This window comes from Odocoileus virginianus, chromosome 1 (genome assembly GCF_023699985.2).
Source record: "Odocoileus virginianus isolate 20LAN1187 ecotype Illinois chromosome 1, Ovbor_1.2, whole genome shotgun sequence".
In the NCBI taxonomy this organism is placed as follows: Eukaryota; Metazoa; Chordata; class Mammalia; order Artiodactyla; family Cervidae; genus Odocoileus; species Odocoileus virginianus.
In genome coordinates, this window is record NC_069674.1 from 105,322,831 (window position 1) to 105,343,091 (window position 20,261).

General features: G+C 38.6%; 1 long non-coding RNA gene across 6 annotated transcripts in view; it reads right to left on the reverse strand.

The window, feature by feature from the left end:
* Positions 1-264: 264 nt before the first annotated feature.
* Positions 265-20,261, reverse strand: part of LOC139036537 (uncharacterized) — a 37,118-nt gene continuing 17,121 nt past the window's right edge. For 2 of the 6 annotated variants that reach the window (XR_011489302.1, XR_011489304.1), the window contains 5 exons: positions 18,147-18,248; positions 17,313-17,392; positions 3,968-4,112; positions 3,323-3,670; positions 265-1,721 (listed from right to left, as the gene is read on the reverse strand). This is a non-coding gene — a long non-coding RNA (uncharacterized lncRNA). The remainder of the gene's footprint in view (positions 1,722-3,322; positions 3,671-3,967; positions 4,113-17,312; positions 17,393-18,146; positions 18,249-20,261) is intronic. The other 4 variants (XR_011489305.1, XR_011489308.1, XR_011489303.1 and 1 more) reach the window with 3 other exon arrangements.

The following is a 20,261-nucleotide window of genomic DNA, read 5'->3' on the forward strand; positions in this document are numbered from 1 at the left end:
TAAAGCCGTCCTTTCAATATAATCTTTGTTTCTGCCTATTTTTTATATATAAATATTCTTCCGATAAAATTGAGAGCAGATAAAAAGCACTCTATAACTTTATTCTATTTTTTTTTTCATTTATTTTTATTAGTTGGAGGCTAATTACTTTACAATATTGTAGTGGTTTTTGCCATACATTGACATGAATCAGCCATGGATTTACAAGTGTTCCCCATCCTGATCCCACCTCCCACCTCCCTCCCCATCCCATCCCTCTGGGTCATCCCAGTGCACCAGCCCAGAGCACTTGTCTCACGCATCCAACCAGGGCTAGTGATCTGTTTCACCCTAGATAATACACATGTTTCGATGCTGTTCTCTTGAAACATCCCACCCTCGCCTTCTCCCACAGAGTCCAAAAGTCTTTTCTGTACATCTGTGTCTCTTTTTCTGTTTTGCATATAGGGTTATCACTACAATCTTTTTAAATTCCATATATATGCATTAGTATACTGTATTGGTCTTTATCTTTCTGGCTTACTTCACTCTGTATAATGGGCTCCAGTTTCATCCATCTCATTAGAACTGATTCAAATGAATTCTTTTTAATGGCTGAGTAATATTCCATTGTGTATATGTACCATAGCTTCCTTATCCATGCATCTGCTGATGGGCATCTAGGTTGCTTCCATGTCCTGGCTATTATAAACAGTGCTGTGATGAACATTGGGGTGCACGTGTCTCTTTCAGATCTGGTTTCCTCGGTGTGTATGCCCAGGAGTGGGATTGCTGGGTCATATGGCAGTTCTATTTCCAGTTTTTTTAAGCTATCTCCACACTATTCTCCATAGTGGCTGTACTAGGTTGCATTCCCACCAACAGTGTGAGAGGGTTCCCTTTTCTCCACTCCCTCTCCAGCATTTATTGCTTGTAGACTTTCGGATAGCAGCCATTCTGACTGACGTGAAATGGTACCTCATTGTGGTTTTGATTTGCACTTCTCTGATAATGAGTGATGTTGAGCATCTTTTCATGTGTTTGTTAGCCATCTGTATGTCTTCTTTGGAGAGATGTCTGTTTAGTTCTTTGGCCCATTTTTTGACTGGGTCATTTATTTTTCTGGAATTGATCTGCAGGAGTTGCTTGTATATTTTTGAGATTAATCCTTTGTCTGTTGCTTCGTTTGCTTTTATTTTATCCCATTAGGAAGGCTGTCTTTTCACTTTGTGTATAGTTTCCTTTGTTGTGCAAAAGCTTTTAAGTTTCATTAGGTCCCATTTGTTTATTTTTGCTTTTATTTCCAATATTCTGGGAGGTGGGTCATAGAGGATCCTGCTGTGATTTATGTCGGAGAGTGTTTTGCCGAAGTTCTCCTCTAGGAGTTTTATAGTTTCTGGTCTTACATTTAGATCTTTAATCCATTTTGAGTTTATTTTTGTGTATGGTGTTAGAAAGTGTTCTAGTTTCATTCTTTTACAAGTGGTTGACCAGTTTTCCCAGCACCACTTGTTAAAGAGGTTGTCTTTTTTCCATTGTATATCCTTGCCTCCTTTGTTGAAAATAAGATGTCCATGGGTACGTGGATTTATCTCTGGGCTTTCTATTTTGTTCCATTGATCTATATTTCTGTCTTTGTGCCAGTACCATACTGTCTTGATGACTGTGGCTTTGTAGTAGAGCCTGATCACACATCATGACCAAGTGGGCTTTATCCCAGGAATGCAAGGATTCTTTAATATCTGCAAATCAATCAATGTAATACACCACATTAACAAATTGAAAGATAAAAACCATATGATTATCTCAATAGATGCAGAAAAAGCCTTTGATAAAATACAACATCCATTTATGATTAAAACTCTCCAGAAAGCAGGAATTGAAGGAACATACCTCAACATAATAAAAGCTATATATGACAAACCCACAGCAAGCATTACCCTCAATGGTGAAAAATTGAAAGCATTTTCCCTAAAATCAGGAACAAGACAAGGGTGCCCACTCTCACCACTACTATTCAACATAGTTTTGGAAGTTTTGGCCACAGCAATCAGAGCAAAAAAAGAAGTAAAAGGAATCCAGACTGGAAAAGCAGAAGTAAAACTCTCACTGTTTGCAGATGACATGATCCTCTACATAGAAAACCCTAAAGACTCCACCAGAAAATTACTAGAGCTAATCAATGAATATAGTAATGTTGCAGGATATAAAATTAACACACAGAAATCCCTTGCATTCCTATACACTAACAATGAGAAAACAGAAAGAGAATTTAAGGAAACAATACCATTCACCATTGCAACAAAAAGAATAAAATACTTAGGAGTATATTTACCTAAAGAAACAAAAGACCTATATATAGAAAACTATAAAACGCTGATGAAAGAAATCAAAGAGGACACAAATAGATGGAGAAATATACCGTGTTCATGGATTGGAAGAATCAATATTGTGAAAATGACTATACTACCCAAAACAATCTATAGATTCAATGCAATCCCTATCAAGTTACCAATGGTATTTTTCACAGAACTAGAACAAATAATTTCACAATTTGTATGGAAATACAAGAAACCTCGAATAGCCAAAGAAATCTTGAGAAAGAAGAATGGAACTGGAGGAATCAACCTGCCTGACTTCAGGCTCTACTATAACCTTATTTTTGAAACATTTTCAAATGAACAATTTTCCTAACAACCCTAAACATCAGATGTCTGACTATATGTTAATTACTAAATGGATATAAAATACCACCTCCACATGATATTTTTCATTGAACTACTCAACTCAGCCACTGAATGGCTCACAGAAATTATTTCATATATGACATACTAAGTGAAGTCACTCAGTCGTGTCCGACTCTTCGCAACCCCATGGACTGTAGCCCACCAGGCTCCTCCATCCATGGGATTCTCCAGGCAAGAATATTGGAGTGGATTGCCATTTCCTTCTCCAGGGGAACTTCCCAACCCAGGGATAAACTTTGAAAGTGCAATCCATTTTGTTAGCAACACTGGCTAATTAAGATTAGTATTACAACAATGGTAACACTAGATAAATCTGCTGTTTAACACCACAGTGTCATTTTTGCTTAGTTAAGCTAGCATCAGTGTCTCTGTTCGCATGACAACACTGCCATGTCGTCACCAATTTATCCACACTCAACCCCAAGGAGTGCTCAGAAATCAAGCTGAGCTCTGTATTCAGGGGAAAGGAAATGGCGACGAAACCCTGGCAGTCCCTGCCCTAGTCCTCTCTTCTTGTGCCCAAACATTCATTTCCTTCTTCCTCTCAAACAAAGGGACACTCGCTCCTACCCCAAGGAATGTACTTCACTTCTTACCTAAATTCCAAAATCAGTTGAAATTCCAAAGCTTCTGGGTGATACAGGATATTCACCTTCAAGGGCAGATGGGCTGTTTGTGGGTTGCTGACCTGTCAACCAAGGCGGCCATGTGATCATAGCACACCTATTCTCTGAGTACTGGGAGGTGGGGGACTGGGCAACTTCTGCCCACTCTCCCTCAGAGCCTTGGACAAACTGCTCTCGTAGGTCCAAAGTTTCCCAGGTCTTGATGGGTGAAGAGTTCCCTGATTATCTCCACGTTTGTTTGGGGGAAGGATCTCCACAGTTGTCTCTTCTTCACATCCTATGGCTCCACCAATTTAGAAGCTTCCACTTGTTTTCACCCTGTGAAAACACATCAGACAGGCCACATCAGACTGTTCATTCTAGATTTTGCTTTCTTTCCTGGCTGCCCAGTTTCTAGAATTGACTCATAGTTAGTGGGAATGTAAATGTCTCATACTTTTACATTTCTAACAGTTGAAGGCAGATTTGCACAAGCCAGTGAACTTATATTTTCCAAGTGACTGACACTTATTGTTACAAAACTTATGCATGATAGTCAATACATTAAAAAATAGATATATCCAGAGAACAAGTTAGATAAATGCAGCAGTGTATGTAAAGTTCTTGGCAACTAACCTTTAAGAAAAAGACAGCATGTCTCAGGAATTCCTTGGTGGACTAGTGGTTAGGATTCTGAGCTTTCAATGCCATTGCCCAGGTTCAATCCCTGGTCAGGGAACTGAGACCCAGCAAGAAATGTGAATGGCTCCCCAAGCTCCAGCTAAAAAAAAAAGAAAAGAAGAAAGAAAGAAATTACTCCATGCCCAATTTTGGTAGAAAATCAAAGAAGAAGTCTATAATTATAACTACAATTAATGTCTACAATGAGAATACTTTTAAAATGCTAGTCCATTTTCAAGCTACATGCAGGTCTGTTTGAGGTCATATTTCCTTTGTATTTACTTCAACCAAAACAATATATTGCAACAAATTGAATTTAGAGACAGGCGGGTGAATACAGCATTGTCCTGTTAATCTAGACATAAAAGAGATTTGCAAACAAACAATACCATTTTTCTATTTTCTGGATTTATATCTATATTATTATTTCCTTTTTTATTGAAGGATAGTTGATTTATAATGTTCTGTTAATTTCTCCTGTACAGCAAAGTGATTAATATATATATATATATATATATATATATATATATATAAGAATATATATACATTTTTCCATAATGGTTTATCATAGGATATTGAATATAGTTCCTTGTGCTGTATGGTAGGGCCTTGTTGTTTATCCATCCTGTATATAATAGTTTGCACCTGCTAATCCTAAACTCCCATCCATCACTCCCTGCCTCCTTCCCCCTTGGCAATTACAAGTGTGTTCTCTATGTCTGTGAGTCTGTTTCTGCTTTGTAGATACATACAAAGTGCCATTTTTCTATTTCTGTTGTAGAAAATATAGTTATATTTCATGATAAATATTATTTATATAACATGGGCTGGATTTATTATTTTTTACATAAATTAAGATGTTCAAAGTTCTTAGTTTAATTTCCTATATAGAAAATATAAATACACAGAATACACACCAATAAAAGCATTTTTAGAGTCATCAACAAGTTTTAAAAGGGACTCAGAGAACAAAACTTAGAGGCCTAGAAGTCAGTCCAGGAAGAAACAGAAGTGGGATTTGTGATACATCACGTCTCTGCTACAAACACTGCAGAATTCATCTTACCATGTAGAGTCCTCTGTCATGAAAATCCCTAACACCTGAAGAGGGACAACCGCAATCATCTGTGATAAGAGAATACGTCAATCAAAAGTAGCCGATCTGGGCTATTTCATGCAGAAAAGACTCATGGGTAAGAATAAAGCAAAAGAACATGTGAAGCTATGGTGTTTTCATCATATTACCCAACAGGGAAATGAACAGCCTGTGAAGACATCCATCCAACAAAGATGGAAACTAGCTTACATCCATGTTCTCAGATGCTCCTAAATTTAGATGATGTGATTTTCATTTTGTGCCATATTTCCAGACTCTGTATTTTCAGTTTGGTCTTTAAATGATTTACAGTGTGATAAGATTCAGTTGTATATAGCTGCTTATTTTAGAAATATCTTTGAAATGCTAGGTTCTTTGTTGTCATTATTTCTTGACACATATACTTAGCAGTAATAAATTACAAATTTCACTCAATGTCTACAAAGTAAGCCTCAGTGAATTTGAAAGGACCGAAATCATACAAAGTATGTTCTCTAACAGGAAATTTGGGGCCTTCTAAATTGTGTATACTAAATAACACATCTTAAATAACCAACTGATCAAAAAATAAACAGAGGGAAATTAGAAAATATTTCCTAGGCTAAAGTGGATGGCATCACCGACTCAAGGGACATGGGTTTGGGTGGACTCCGGGAGTTGGTGATGGCCAGGGAGGCCTGGCATGCTGCAGTTCATGGGGTCACAGAGTTGGACACGACTGAGTGACTGAACTGAACTGAACTGAAAGTGGTAATTCCACACAGGTTGATGAAATGGTGACTGATTCGCTGCATCTGTGTCTTCCCTGGACCAGCAGTTGGCCAGCTAAGTGACTGTGTATTTGTCCATTTCCTATCTCATTACTCCAGAGGCTGCTACAAAACCTCAGTTCAGCCATAAAAAGGCTCTCTATTAGGTTAGGGATCACTCCAAATAATGCCAACCCAGCAATGGATTCAAATTTGTCCCTCAAATTTCATACATCTATAGTCAACCCACGACTGTGTTCACCACACATTCTATTCCACTTATAAATAGTACAAGTAATAGGCAGTTGCAACACATTTCTTGTCATATGACTAAAAAGAGCAATTCCCATTGCATTAGAACTATTAAGCCCATTGATGTCAAACCCTCAAACATCATTAGTAAATTAGAAGTTAATGTGCAAAGGGGAAAATGTACATCCCAGGAATAACTGACACTGCAGGCAAAAATTGTCAAAATGTGCGTGGGGAAAAGTAATAGTTTACTTTACATAAACATTTAGAATGAATCAACTGGAAACGTCTGTACCAAAAAAGCCAAAAAATCTAGAATATATTACAAAGGTGTCAATGAATCTCACTCAAGTTCATTCAGCATTATTACGCTCATACACATATATGAAAGTATTATAACTCTTATATTCACAGTAGTTACTACATTGTTGAAAAGATAATACATTCATATGATTCAAAATAAGAAGTAAAAGAAGAAAGAGACTAATTCTCATCTGGCATATGGTGTAACCTTTCTAGATATAACAAAATAAAAGAACAACCCTAGCACTTGTGCTCTCCCTCTGCCGAATTAACATCCATCTCACCTCCAACCAGGTAACTACTATTATTATTTTCTTGTATATCCTTCTAGACATACTCTCAGGATCACATAAGCAAAAACTATAATGACTATAATGCTGTCTCCTCTTCCAACTTCTTAATACAGGTGGTAGCATATGACCCAAAGTGGGCTGAATCTTGGTTTATTTAATATCTGATAGACACCAGAGATATTTTTATTATACAACAGAATGGGTTCTTTTATTTTTTTAATTGTTTCATAGTGGCAGTTTATAGACAAAAAAAAGGACCTGTATTCATCTTACCATCCTGTATTAATGAAAATTTAGAACATTTTGCTATCAAAAATAATGTTACAACAAATTATATAGTATATATGCCATTTTTACCCTGTGAATATATTCATGGGACATATCCTTGAAAGTAGAATTGATAGACCAAAGGGTATGCATTGATCATTTTGATCAATACTGGTAAATTTCTCTCCTATAGAACAATTACATTTCCACATTTCCAATATATGTGATTACTTGATTCCACAGCCTTACTAGTAGAGGATATTGACAAATTTTTGCCAAAATTTGATAGAGAGTTGAGGAAACTCTATCACATAGCCTACTGCATCTTTTTATTTAGCAAGAAAATCTAATCATTAAAATTGTGACTATGCTCAGTTTATGTTTGTTTGTTTTTGATCAAGTATATGTTTTGTGGTTTGATTACTGTCTCTGAAGTAGTGAACTCATCAGACTGATTTTTTTTTATGGCTTTTGGATTGTAAGTTATAGTTAGAAAGTACTTCACCATGGTTAGGTTATAAATAAATTCCAATTTTCATTAATTACATTTAAATCTTTGACCCACATAGAGTTGTTCCAGCTGTTCACTGGGAGGTAGAGATCCAAATTAACTTCTTTCCAGATGGCTAGCCTCATTTTCTCAATAATATTTATTGCATAGTCCATATTTTCCCTCACTGGTTTGAGACACCAACTTTAGTTTACACTAAATATCTGTAAGTATAGGGTTTTTTCAAATGTAGTTCTATTAGTCTACATGATGTTAGTAGAAGAAAGGTAAAAGGTAGGTGGGTTTAGTCGCCCAGTCATGTCCAAATCTTGAGACCCCATGGGCTACAGAAGCCCACCAGGCTCCTCTGTCTGTGGAATTTTCCATGCAGGAATACTAGAGTTGGGTGCCAATTCCTTCTCCAGGGGATCTTCCTGACCCAGGAATCGAACCCAGGTCTACTGCACTGCAGGCAGACTCTTTACTGATTGAGCCACCAGGGAATTATTTCATTTATACTGAATATCTGTAAGTATAGAGGTTTTTAAAAATATATTTCCACTAGTCTATATGATATTAGAAGAAAAGTACCAAGCTATTTTATTTTATTTTTTTTTCTTTTTTTTTTTATTAGTTGGAGGCTAATTACTTTACATCATTACAGTAGTTTTTGTTATACATTGAAATGAATTAGCCATGGATTTACATGTATTCCCCATCCCAGTCCCCCCTCCCACCTCCCTCTCCACCCGATCCCTCTGGGTCTTCCCAGTGCACCAGGCCCGAGCACTTGTCTCATGTACCCAACCTGAGCTGGTTATCTGTTTCACCCTAGATAATATACATGTTTCAATGCTGTTCTTTTGAAACATCCCACCCTCGCCTTCTCCCAGAGTCCACAAGTCTGTTCTATACATCTGAGTCTCTTTTTCTGTTTTGCATATAGGGTTATCGTTATCATCTTTCTAAAGTCCATATATATTAGTACAGCCACTATGGAAAACAGTGTGGAGATTTCTTAAAAAGCTGGAAATAGAACTGCCATATGACCCAGCAATCCCACTTCTGGGCATACACACCAAGGAAACCAGATCTGAAAGAGACACGTGCACCCCAATGTTCATCGCAGCACTGTTTATAATAGCCAGGACATGGAAGCAACCCAGATGCCCATCAGCAGACGAATGGATGAGGAAGCTGTGGTACATATACACCATGGAATATTACTCAGCCATTAAAAAGAATTCATTTGAATCAGTTCTAATGAGATGGATGAAACTGGAACCCATTATACAGAGCGAAGTAAGCCAGAAAGATAAAGACCATTACAGTATACTAACACATATATATGGACTTTAGAAAGATGATAACGATAACCCTATATCCAAGCTATTTTAATTATAAAGGTCCTACAAAAGTGTTCCATATCTGTTAGAACTAATCTACCTGCATTTATCTGTTCCTGTATAGTGTTTTTGTTATTGTTTCTTTTTTGATATCACCTTAAACGTTTTGTGTAAGATCAAATAACGTAAAACTCCTAGAGGAAAACAGACAGAAAACTCTTTGATATAAATCATAGAAATATTTTTGGGGATCTGTCTCTTAATGCAAAGGAAATAAAAGGAAAAATAAACAAATGGGACCTAATTAAACTTAAAAGCTTTTGCACGACAAAGGAAGCCATCAACACAATGAAAAGACAGCCTAAGGCATGGACAAAAATGTTTACAAATGATGTGACCTGTCTGATAAGGGGTTAATAGTCAACCTATACAAACAGCGCATACAACTCAACATCAGAAAACAGATAACCCAGTTTAAAAATGGGCAGAAGAAATGAGTAGACATTTTTTTGATGGCCAACAGGCACATGAAAAGATGATCAACAACACTAATCACCAGGGAAATACAAATCAAAACCACAGTGAGATGTCATCTCGCACCTGTCAGAATGACAATCAAAAAAGAATCTACAAATAATAAATACTGGAGAGGGTGTGGAGAAAAACCTATAGTGTTGGTGCAAATGTGAAGTGTTGTGCAGTCACTGTGGAAAACAGTATGGAAGTTTCTCAAAAAACTAAAAATAGAGTTAGTATATGACTCAGCAATTCCATCCCTGGGTATATATCAAAAGGAAAAAAAAAGACATTAATTAGAAATATTCAGAGCAGCACTATTTACAACTGCCAGGATATGGAAGCAATCTAAACCTAAGTGTTCATCAGCAGATGAATGGGTGAAGGATACACATGCTCGCATGCACATACACACACACACACACAGAATTCAATACATCTAGCCATTCAAAAGAACAATATTTTGCCATTTGCAGGAACATAGGTGGACTTGGAGGACATTATGCTAAATGAAATAAGTATAAGTCACACAAAAAAAGACAAACACTGTATGGTATTACTTGTATGTGGAATCTAAAAAATATAGCAAACTAGCTAATTAAGCAAAAAAAAAAGCAGACTCATAGATGTTGAGAATAAACTATTGTTATCACTATGGAGAAGGAAGGGGAGAAGGGAAGTAAGGGAGTAAGTAAGTGGTATAAATTATTAGTTATAAAATAAGCTACAAAGATATATAACACAACAGAGAATATAGCCAATATTTTATAATATCTATAAATGGAATATAACCTTTAAAAATTGTGAGTTACTATGCTGTATACTTATAACTTATATAAAATTGTACAACAACTATACTTCAGTTAAAAATACTAAATAAATAAAATTTACAACAGTAAGTAGGTATATAAAAATATAAATAAACATTCAAATTACTTTGTAAGCTTATAGTATTTATAGTTCTGAAGTTAATAAATCTTAAAAATGCTCAAAGGAAAAAAACTTTTTGCTAAAAAATGCTAAGCATTATCTGAGCCATCAGTGAGTTGTAGTAGTAACATCAGAGACTATAGATCACCATAACAAACGTAATAGTAATGAAAAAGCTTGAAATAATGCAAGAATTACCAAAACGTAACACAGAGACATGAAGTCAGCAAATGCTGTTGGAAAATGGTGCTCAGAGATTTACTGGAATCAGGATGCAACAAACTGGCAACTTGTGACCAAAAAAAAAAAAAAAAAAAAAGCAATATCCTTAAGGTACAATAAAGTAAAACACAGTAAAATAAGTTGTGCCTGGCACTTGTGTGTGAGCTCCAATAGCTTTATCATTTTGTGCCTCACAGTTAACCATTTTAGGAAAAGTCTTGCTAGGCATAGAGTATAATCTTTCTAGATATAAACTGGAATCTTAATTTTATTTCTTCCAGTATATCTTTAAATATTTTTCCATCTTACTGCTTTGTTCTACCAATTTTGCATGTGTTGGATTACCTTTCCTTGTGTTTCATGGTTTGAATTCTCTTTTTTACTTTTAACAAATTTCTATTTTTTGTTTATTTTGCTTACTTTTTTCATTTTATCCCCTCTCTGTCCTCTCCTATGCTTCCCACAGTATCCCTTCTGCCTTTTATTTGCATTTATCTCTATAACAATTATATTATATTTCTCTCAGCTCATTCCTCATTTCCTCCTTTGTCCTTGATTATTTTGAATTATTCTTGTTTTGTGGTCTTTCCTCACAGGCAACTATTCACTATATATTGGTGTATTGTTTTAAACTTAAGCCAGTGTTTTAATTACAATTTTTATCTTCTCCAGGGCAATATTTCTCCAATGAATGTTCATTGTTGTTAGTCAGTCGCAAAGTCATGTCCAACATTTTGCGACCCTATCAGTTCAGTTCGGTTCAGTTCAGTGGCTCAGTCCCATCTAACTCTTCGTGACCCCATGGACTGCAGCACTTCAGGCCTCCCTGTCCATCAGCAACTCCCGGAGCTTCCTCAAACCCATGTCCACTGAGTCAGGGATGCCGTCCAACCATCTCATCCTCTGTCGTTACCTTCCCCTACCGCCTTCATTCTTTCCCAGGATTCGGGTCTTTTCTAGCCAGTCAGTTCTTCGCATCAGGTGGCCAAAGCATTGGAGTTTCAGCTTCAGCATCAGCTCTTCCAATGAATATTCAGGACTGATTTCCTTTAGGATGGACTGGTTGGATCTCCTTGCAGTCCAAGGGACTCTCAAGAGTCTTCTCCAACACCACTGTCCAAAAGCATCAAATCTTCAGCACTCAGCTTCTATATAGTCCAACTTTCATACACATACAAGACTACAGGAAAAACCATAGCTTTGACTAGGTGGATCTTTGTTGAAAAACTAATGTCTCTGCTTTTTAATATGCTCTCTAGGTTGATTTTAGCTTTCCTTTCAAGGAGGAAGGAAATCTAATTTCCTTCTTTTAATTTCATGGCTACAGTCACCAACTGCAGTGATTTTGGAGCCCCCAAAAAATAAAGCCTGTCACTCTTTCTACTGTTTCCCCATCTATTTGCCATGAAGTGATTGGACCGTATGCAATGATCTTAGTTTTCTAAATCTTGAGTTTTAAGCCAACATTTTCACTCTCCTCCTTCAATTTCACCAAGAGGCTGTTTAGTTACTCTTTGCTTTCTGCCATCAGGGTGGTGTCGTCTGCATATCTGAGGTTATTGATATTTCTCTCAGCCATCTTGGTTCTATCCTGTGTTTCCTCCAACCCAGCATTTCTCATGATGTCCTCTGCATATAAGTTAAATAAGCAGGGTGACAATATACAGCCTTGACATACTCCTTTCCCTACTTGAAACCTGTCTGTTGTTCCATGTCCAGTTCTAACTGTTGCTTCGTGACCTGCATACAGGTTTCTCAAGAGGCAGGTCAGGTAGTCTGGTATTCCCATCTCTTTCAGAATTTTCCACAGTTCGTTGTGATCCACACAGTCAAGGCTTTGGCATAGTCAATAAAGCATATATAGATGTTTTTCTGGAACTCTCTTTCTTTTTGTATAATCCAACATATGTTGGCAATTTGATCTCTGGTTCCTCTACCTTTTCTAAATTCAGTTTGAACATCTGGAAGTTCACAGTTCATATACTGTTGAAGTCTGGCTGGCAGAGTTTTGAGCATTTCTTTGCTAGCATGTGAGATAAGTGCAATTGTGCAGTAGTTTGAACATTCTTTGGCATTGCCTTTCTTTGAGATTGGAATGAAAACTGAATTTTTCCAGTCCTGTGGCCACTGCTGAGTTTTCCAAATTTGCTGCAATATTGAGTGAAGCACTTTCACAGCATCATCTTTTATGATTTGAAACAGCAATTTGAAACTGCAATTCCACCACCTTCACTAGCTTTGTTCATAGTGCTGCTTCCTAAGGCCCACTTGACCTCACATTCCAGGATGTATGGCTCTAGGTGAGTTATCACACCATCGTGGTTATCTGGGTCTTGATGATCGTTTTTGCATAGTTCTGTGTATTCTTATCACCTCTTCTTAATTCACAGCCTTGTCTGACTCAAAGAAATTATGAGCCATGCCGTGTGTAGAGCCACCCAAGGCAAATATGTCATGGTAGAGGTCTGACAAAATGTGGTCCGCTGGAGAAGGGAATGGCAAACCACTTCAGTATTCTTGCCTTGAGAACCCCATGAACAGTATGAAAGGCAAAAAGATAGACTACTGAAAGATGAAGTCCCCAGGTCGGTAGGCACCTAATATGCTACCAGATAACAGTGGAGAAATTACTCCAGAAAGAACGAAGAGATGGAGCCAAAGCAAAAACAACACCCAGTTTTGGATGTGACTGGTGATGGAGGTAAAGTCCAATGCTGTAGATAACAATATTGCATAGGAATCTGGAATGTTAGGTCCATGAATCAAGGTAAATTGGAAGTGGTCAAACAGGAGATGGCAAGAGTGAATACTGACATTTTAGGAATCAGTGAACTAAAGTGGACTGGAATGGGTGAATTTAACTCAAATAACCATTATATCTATTACTGTGGGCAAGAATCCCTTAGAAGAAATGGAGTAGCCATCATGGTCAACAAGAGAGTCCAAAATGCAGTACTTGCATGCAATCTCAAAAACGACAGAATGATCTCTGTTCGTTTCCAAGGCAAACTATTCAATATCACAGTAATCCAAGTCTATGCCCTGACCAGTAATGCTGACGAAGCTGAAATTGAACGGTTCTATGAAGACCTACCAGAGGAGGCAGTGGCACCCCACTCCAGTACTCTTGCCTGGAAAATCCCATGGATGGAGGAGCCTGGTGGGCTGCAGTCCATGGGGTCGCCAAAAGTCGGACACGACTAAGCAACTTCACTTTCACTTTTCACTTTCATGCATCGAAGAAGGAAATGGCAACCCACTCCAGTGTTCTTGCCTGGAGAATCCAGGGGCGCAGGAGCCTGGTGGGCCGCCGTCTATGGGGTCGCACAGAGTCAGACACGACTGAAGCGACTTAGCAGCAGCAGCAGCATAAAGACCTACAAGACCTTCTAGAACTAACACCCAAAAAAGATGGTCTTTTCATTATAGAGGACTGGAATGCAAAAGCAGGAAGTCAAGAGATACCTAGAATCACAGGCAAATTTGGCCTTGGAGTACAGAATGAAGCGGGGCAAAGGCTAACAGAGTTTTGCCAAAAGAGTGCACTGGTCATAGCAAACACCCTCTTCCAACAACACAAGAGAAGATGCTACAAATGGACATCACCAGATGGTCAATACCAAAATCAGTTGATTATATTCTTTGCAGCCAAAGAAGGAGAGGCTCTATACAGTCAGCAAAAAAACAAGATTGGGAGCTGACTGTGGCTCAGCTCATGAACTCCTTATTGCCAAATTCAGACTTAAATTGAAGAAAGTTGGGAAAACCACCAGAGCATTCAGGTATGACCTAAATCAAATCCCTTACAATTATAACAGTGAAAGTGACAAATAGATTCAATGGATTAGATCTGATGGACAGAGTGCCTGAAGAACTGTAGACGGAGGTTTGTGACATTGTACAGGAGGCAGTGGTCAAGACCATTCCCAAGAGAAAGAGATGCAAAAAGGCAAAATGGTTGTCTGAGGAGGCCTTACAGAGAGCTGAGAAAAGAAGAGAAGCTAGAAGCAAAGGAGAAAAGGAAAGATATTCCCATTTGCGACCCCATGGGCTACAGCAAGCCAGGTTTCCCTATCTCCCAGTCATGTCCAATCCTTTGCGACCCTGTGGACTGCAGCCCTCCAGGCTCTTCTATCCATGTGGATTCTCCAAGCAGGAATACTGGAGTGTGTCGCCGTGTCCTCCCCCAGGGGACTCAAACTCATCTTCATTGAGTCACTGGTGCCATCCAACTATCATCCTCTGTCGTCCCCTTGTCCTCCTGCCCTGCCTTCAATCTTTCCCAGCATCAGAGTCTTTTCCAATGAGTTGGCTCTCTGCATCAGGTGGACAAAGTATTGGAGCTTCAGCTTCAGGATCAGTCCTTCCAATGAATATTCAGGGTTGATTTCCTTTAGGATTGACTGGCTGGATCTCCTTGCCATCCAAGGGACTCTCAAGAGTCTTCTCCACACCACAGTTCTAAAGCCTCCATTCTTTGACTCTCAGTCTTCTTTATGGCCTGACTCTCACAACTGTACATGATTATTGGAAAAACCATAGCTTTAACTATACACACTTTGTCAGCAATGTGATGTTGTTTATCTGCTAGTAATCTTTGCTGCTCTTTTCTTCATTTTTTTCTTACACTTTCCTTATACAAATACTATATTTCTTTCGTCCCTCATCATGTAATAACTCAATTTTCCTGGAATTTGGTTCATAGTGGCTGAGGACAGAGAGGCTCTTCCTGCCACCTGCTCTGCTCCTTTGACTGAAGCTCATCCACAGTGTTTCAACTGGTAGATTTTTGCACTCCGGTCTATGATTTTCTCTTTCTACACTACTGTTTCTTAGTATGTATTTCTTCTACCTGACACTACTGGTCTCTTCCTTTATTCATTCCAGCCTAGTATTTTTTTTTTTTCTCCACTCCTGGTTAGTCTCTTCAATGTTTTTGGAACCTATTAATTATATCTATTTTCTATTTTACTAAAACCTGAGCTTTAAAAAAAAATGCTTCTTTTTATTTTACTTTTAAATAATTTCCAGAAGAAGAAAAATGCAGACTTTTGTTGCCATGTTCAAGATAAAACTCCTCTTGAGTAAGTTATTGAAACTTATTGGCTTTCTTTTCTAAAACCAAAATAAAAGGTACATGAATTCTTCACAATTAAAATATTTATCAGAAAATAAATTTTAGTTATGAACCTGACACTAAGCCATGTACTTCAAAATATAACATTTCACTTTGAAGCAAAGCATATACATGAGGACAAAAATCTTTTATGGTTATATGAGTCTTAGAAGAGAGAACTTAGATATTTGTGTAAATCCAGGTTTGCATACCAGATAGAGAACAGTTAGAATGTTTTTTACATTTATAGTTTTAACTTAAGAATTTGCATCATATAAATCACTTGCGGGACTTCCTTGGTGGTTCAGTAGTGAAGAATCTTCCTTCCAATGCGGGGGATGTGGGCTAGACTGCTGATCAAGGAACTAAGATTCCATTTGCCACAACCAGAGAGAAACCCACACTTCACAACCAGAGAAGCCAGCAAGCTGCAACTAGGACTGGATACAGCTATTTATGGGCTTCCCTGGTGGTTCAGTGGCTAAAGAACTTGCCTACCAATACAGGAGTTGCAAGTGACACAAGTTCGATCCCTGGTTCAGGAAGATGCTCTGGAGAAGGAAATGGCAACCCACACCAGTATTCTTGCCTGGAAAATTCCATGGACAGAGGAGCTATGAGGTCACAAAGAGTCAGACACGACAGAGTGCACACACGTGACTGAGTGTGGACATGACAGAGTATGCACACAGCCAAATAGTGAATAGGTATCACTTGGAATAGTGTGCCTCACAGATACATTTCACTAATGCTAGTTATATATTCCCAAAATGTAACCGTAGGTCCAAGATTCATAAAAGAACTTGTCAAACAGCATTTCCCATTTCTTACATTCATCTGTTCTGTTTCAGTCTCTTGAGATAGTTGGTGATGAAGAAAATTCTCTCCTTTTCTCAGGTTCTTTCAACCCCCTGAAATTCTGCATTTATGTGGGTGGGAGGGGTCTGTTTTTAACTCTCTGATTCTCCAGATAAATAGATGATTGATAGATAGGTAGATAGCCACAGTGTTTCTATATAATATTTTGGGGATAAAAAAAATCTTCTTGGTGAAGTATCTCTCAAGTTACAAAGATGTTAGTCTTATTTTTCCATTGTTACATCTTGTTTCTTATTTTTCCTCAGTAATTTTTACTTTCCTATTCAAAAGTTTATACTTTAAGTCTTCTTTTACCATCTTTCCTTTTTATTACAAACAAACGCTGTTTGAAACTTGACTCTGAAAGTAGAGTTTGCCTTCAGCGTCTCTTTCACAGGCACAACCTGTCACCATGGTTCTGCTCATGTCTCCAGTTAGAAACCAGCCCATGTTTACAAATGGGCACACTCCCCTAAAGGTGCCGATGACCACACAGCGATGGACCTTGAGTGCAAGCTGACAAAGTCCATTTCTTTCTCCAGCCATTTGGAATCAGGATATTAAAACTAAAGTTTGTCCAATAACTATTTAAACTGAGCCTCCTTAAATCTAAGGCTGAGGAAGCCAAGTTTATGAAGACAAGCAAAAATTGAGAGAAAGAATACAGTGTGATAGAAAGGGGAGAGGGGATGAGGGACTGGTATGAAAGAAGAAGGGCAGGTGGGAAAGTGTGGGCTCCAAGGGGAGTGGAGTGACAGTTACGTGGTCTGAGCTGTCAGACCCCCTGAGCCCAAGCCCACCTTTTTGATGTTGGGATCTGCTAGTTTGCCAATGATCTTTTCAGATTTCCTTTTTTGCTTACCCTGGTTTCACTGAACCAATTCTTTGTGAAACAATTATTCCATAAGGACTTCCCCGGTGGCTCAGACGTAAAGAATCCACCTGCAAAGCAGGAGACCAAGGTTCAATCCCTGGGTTGGGAAGATCCCATGGAGAAGGAAATGGCAACCCACTTCAGTATTCTTGCCTGGGAAATCCCATGGACAGAGGAGCTTGGTGGGCTACAGTCCATGGGGTCTCAAAAGAGTTAGACATGACTTAGTGACTAAACAACAACAATTTTTTAACATAAGACAACATGAAGACATTTATTGAAACAGGCACACCTAGTAGAGAATGGACTTGTGGACACAGCAGGGGCTGGTGAGGGTAGGAAGAACTGAGAAAGCAGCACTGACATGTGTGCATATCATGTGAAACGGTGGGAAGCTGCTCTACAACGCAGGAAGCCCAGCCTGCTCTGATGATCTAGAGTGGTGGTGTGGGGGGACGGAAGGGGGGCTCCAGAGGAAGAGGATTTTCCTCTTGACTGATTTTCACTGTCGTGCAGCAGAAACCAACACGTTGTAAAGCAATTTTCCATCATTAAAAAATAAAAGAAAAACGCCACAAAATATTTGAATTGCTAGAATAACAGCAGAGATTCAAATTAAAGGTTAGGAGGAGGAGCCATGCTGGACCATTTGCAGCCCTGACCTATGGGAAATGACTTGTTTGTGCCGGCTCATTAGCCTTCAAAGAATCCTCAGTGGAACATATTATGTAGAATAAAATTAAAATAAAATATCACAACCTCCAAAATTTTCAGTCCTGTTATGAAAATCAGAAAGCTATGCTTCCAAACCTGCTTACACACCAAAAATGTTAATCATATCCTTGAGACCACTTCAGATGAATTAATCCGGATTCACAGACATGGGATGAGAATGATTCTTCTTTAGGCAACTGGATAACCTCTCTAGGGGATAAAACAGTTATTGTTTAGGCATAAACAGTATTAAAAAAAAAAACAGACTAGCACAAACAGTGGGCATAGCAGGAGGGTGAAGGCAGTGGCCCCACCTGGAATAGCATATCTGCTGGAGCTCGGATCCCAGACACAAGGCAGGTCTCCCAACCTCAGGCTTTGGTGAGAGAGCGAATGAGATATTAAGTTAGATGAGCTACTAAATCCCAGTCATGGAAGAGATGCATTGGATGTCCGATGCCTGTCCACCTAGGGCTCATGATCCGACTTTCACAAGAAATGTCTCCCGTTGTCAAACCAGGGAATCCAGGTGTGTACACACGCACGTGTGAGCCAGCCACAAGCAGGGGCGTGCTTCTGCAGACGTGCTTTCTGTCTCCCCTACCCACGGTCTCATTCCCATGCTCCATGCTATTAAACCCATCAGTATTTGCCTAGGAGTTTCCAGTCGTGTTTTCTCTGCCTAAGTGCAGACTACCTATGAATTTAGAAAAGTTGATGTAAAACAAGAAGAAATTGGATCACTTTACTCTTTATTCAAACAGAGCTGCAATCATCTGTCTCTGATTGAGTGTATAAACACATTCATTTAACTCACATGTCTTCCTGTGGGAGTGGAGAGCTGAGTGTATGCATTCCGTTTTTATCCATACACAGGAACGAAGAGGCTTATGAAATGTGTTAATGTTTCTTTCTTTTATTTTTGTTGCCCAAATGTTTAGAGTACTAAACAACATTTGAATGAAGATCCAATATGTAGAATCTACAAAAATGGTATAGATGATCTTATTTGCAAAATAGAAATAGATTCATAGAGGCAGAGAACAAACATGGACAACAAAAGGGGGGATGGGGGGCAGGGTTTGAGATGGGTTGGAAGATTGGGACTGACTATATAGACATATAGATATAGTTATCTATAAAATAGATAACTAATGAGAACCTGATGTACAGCAGAGAGAAATCTCCTCAATGTTCTGTGGTGGCTGAAATAGGAAGGAGATCCAAAAGGTATGGGACACATGTATACGTTCAATTTATTCACCTTGCTGTACAGTAGGAAAAAAAAACATTGAAAAGCAAATGTGCTCCAATAAAGATTAATTTAAAAAATAAATTCTTTTTAATGGCTGAGTAATATTCCATGGTGTATATGTACCACAGCTTCCTTATCCATTCATCTGCTGATGGGCATCTAGGTTGCTTCCATGTCCTGGCTATTATAAACAGTGCTGCGATGAACATTGGGGTGCACGTGTCTCTTTCAGATTTGGTTTCCTCAGTGTGTATGCCCAGAAGTGGGATTTCTGGGTCATATGGCAGTTCTATTTCCAGCTTTTTAAGAAATCTCCACACTGTTTTCCATAGTGGCTGTACTAGGTTGCATTCCCACCAACAGTGTAAGAGGGTTCCCTTTTCTCCACACCCTCTCCAGCATTTATTGCTTGTAGACTTTTGGATAGCAGCCATCCTGACTGGCGTGTAATCAGTTCTAATGAGATGGATGAAACTGGAGCCCATTATACAGAGCAAAGTAAGCCAGAAAGATAAAGACCATTACAGCATACTAACACATATATATGGAATTTAGAAAGATGGTAACGATAACCCTATATGCAAAACAGAAAGAGACACAGATGTACAGAACAGACTTTTGGACTCTGGGGGAGAAGGTGAAGGTGGGATGTTACGAGAGAATAGCATGTATATTATGTATAGTGAAACAGATCACCAGCCCAGGTGGGATGCATGAGACAAGTGCTCGGGCCTGGTGCACTGGGAAGACCCAGAGGGATCGGGTGGAGAGGGAGGGGGGGAGGGGGGATCGGGATGGGGAATACATGTAACTCCATGGCTGATTCATGTCAATGTATGACAAAGCCCACTGCAATGTTGTGAAGTAATTAGCCTCCAACTAATAAAAATAAATGAAAAAAAAGAAAGAAAAAAAATAATAAAAAATAAACAACAAGATCTTAGTGTATAGCACAGGGAACTATATTC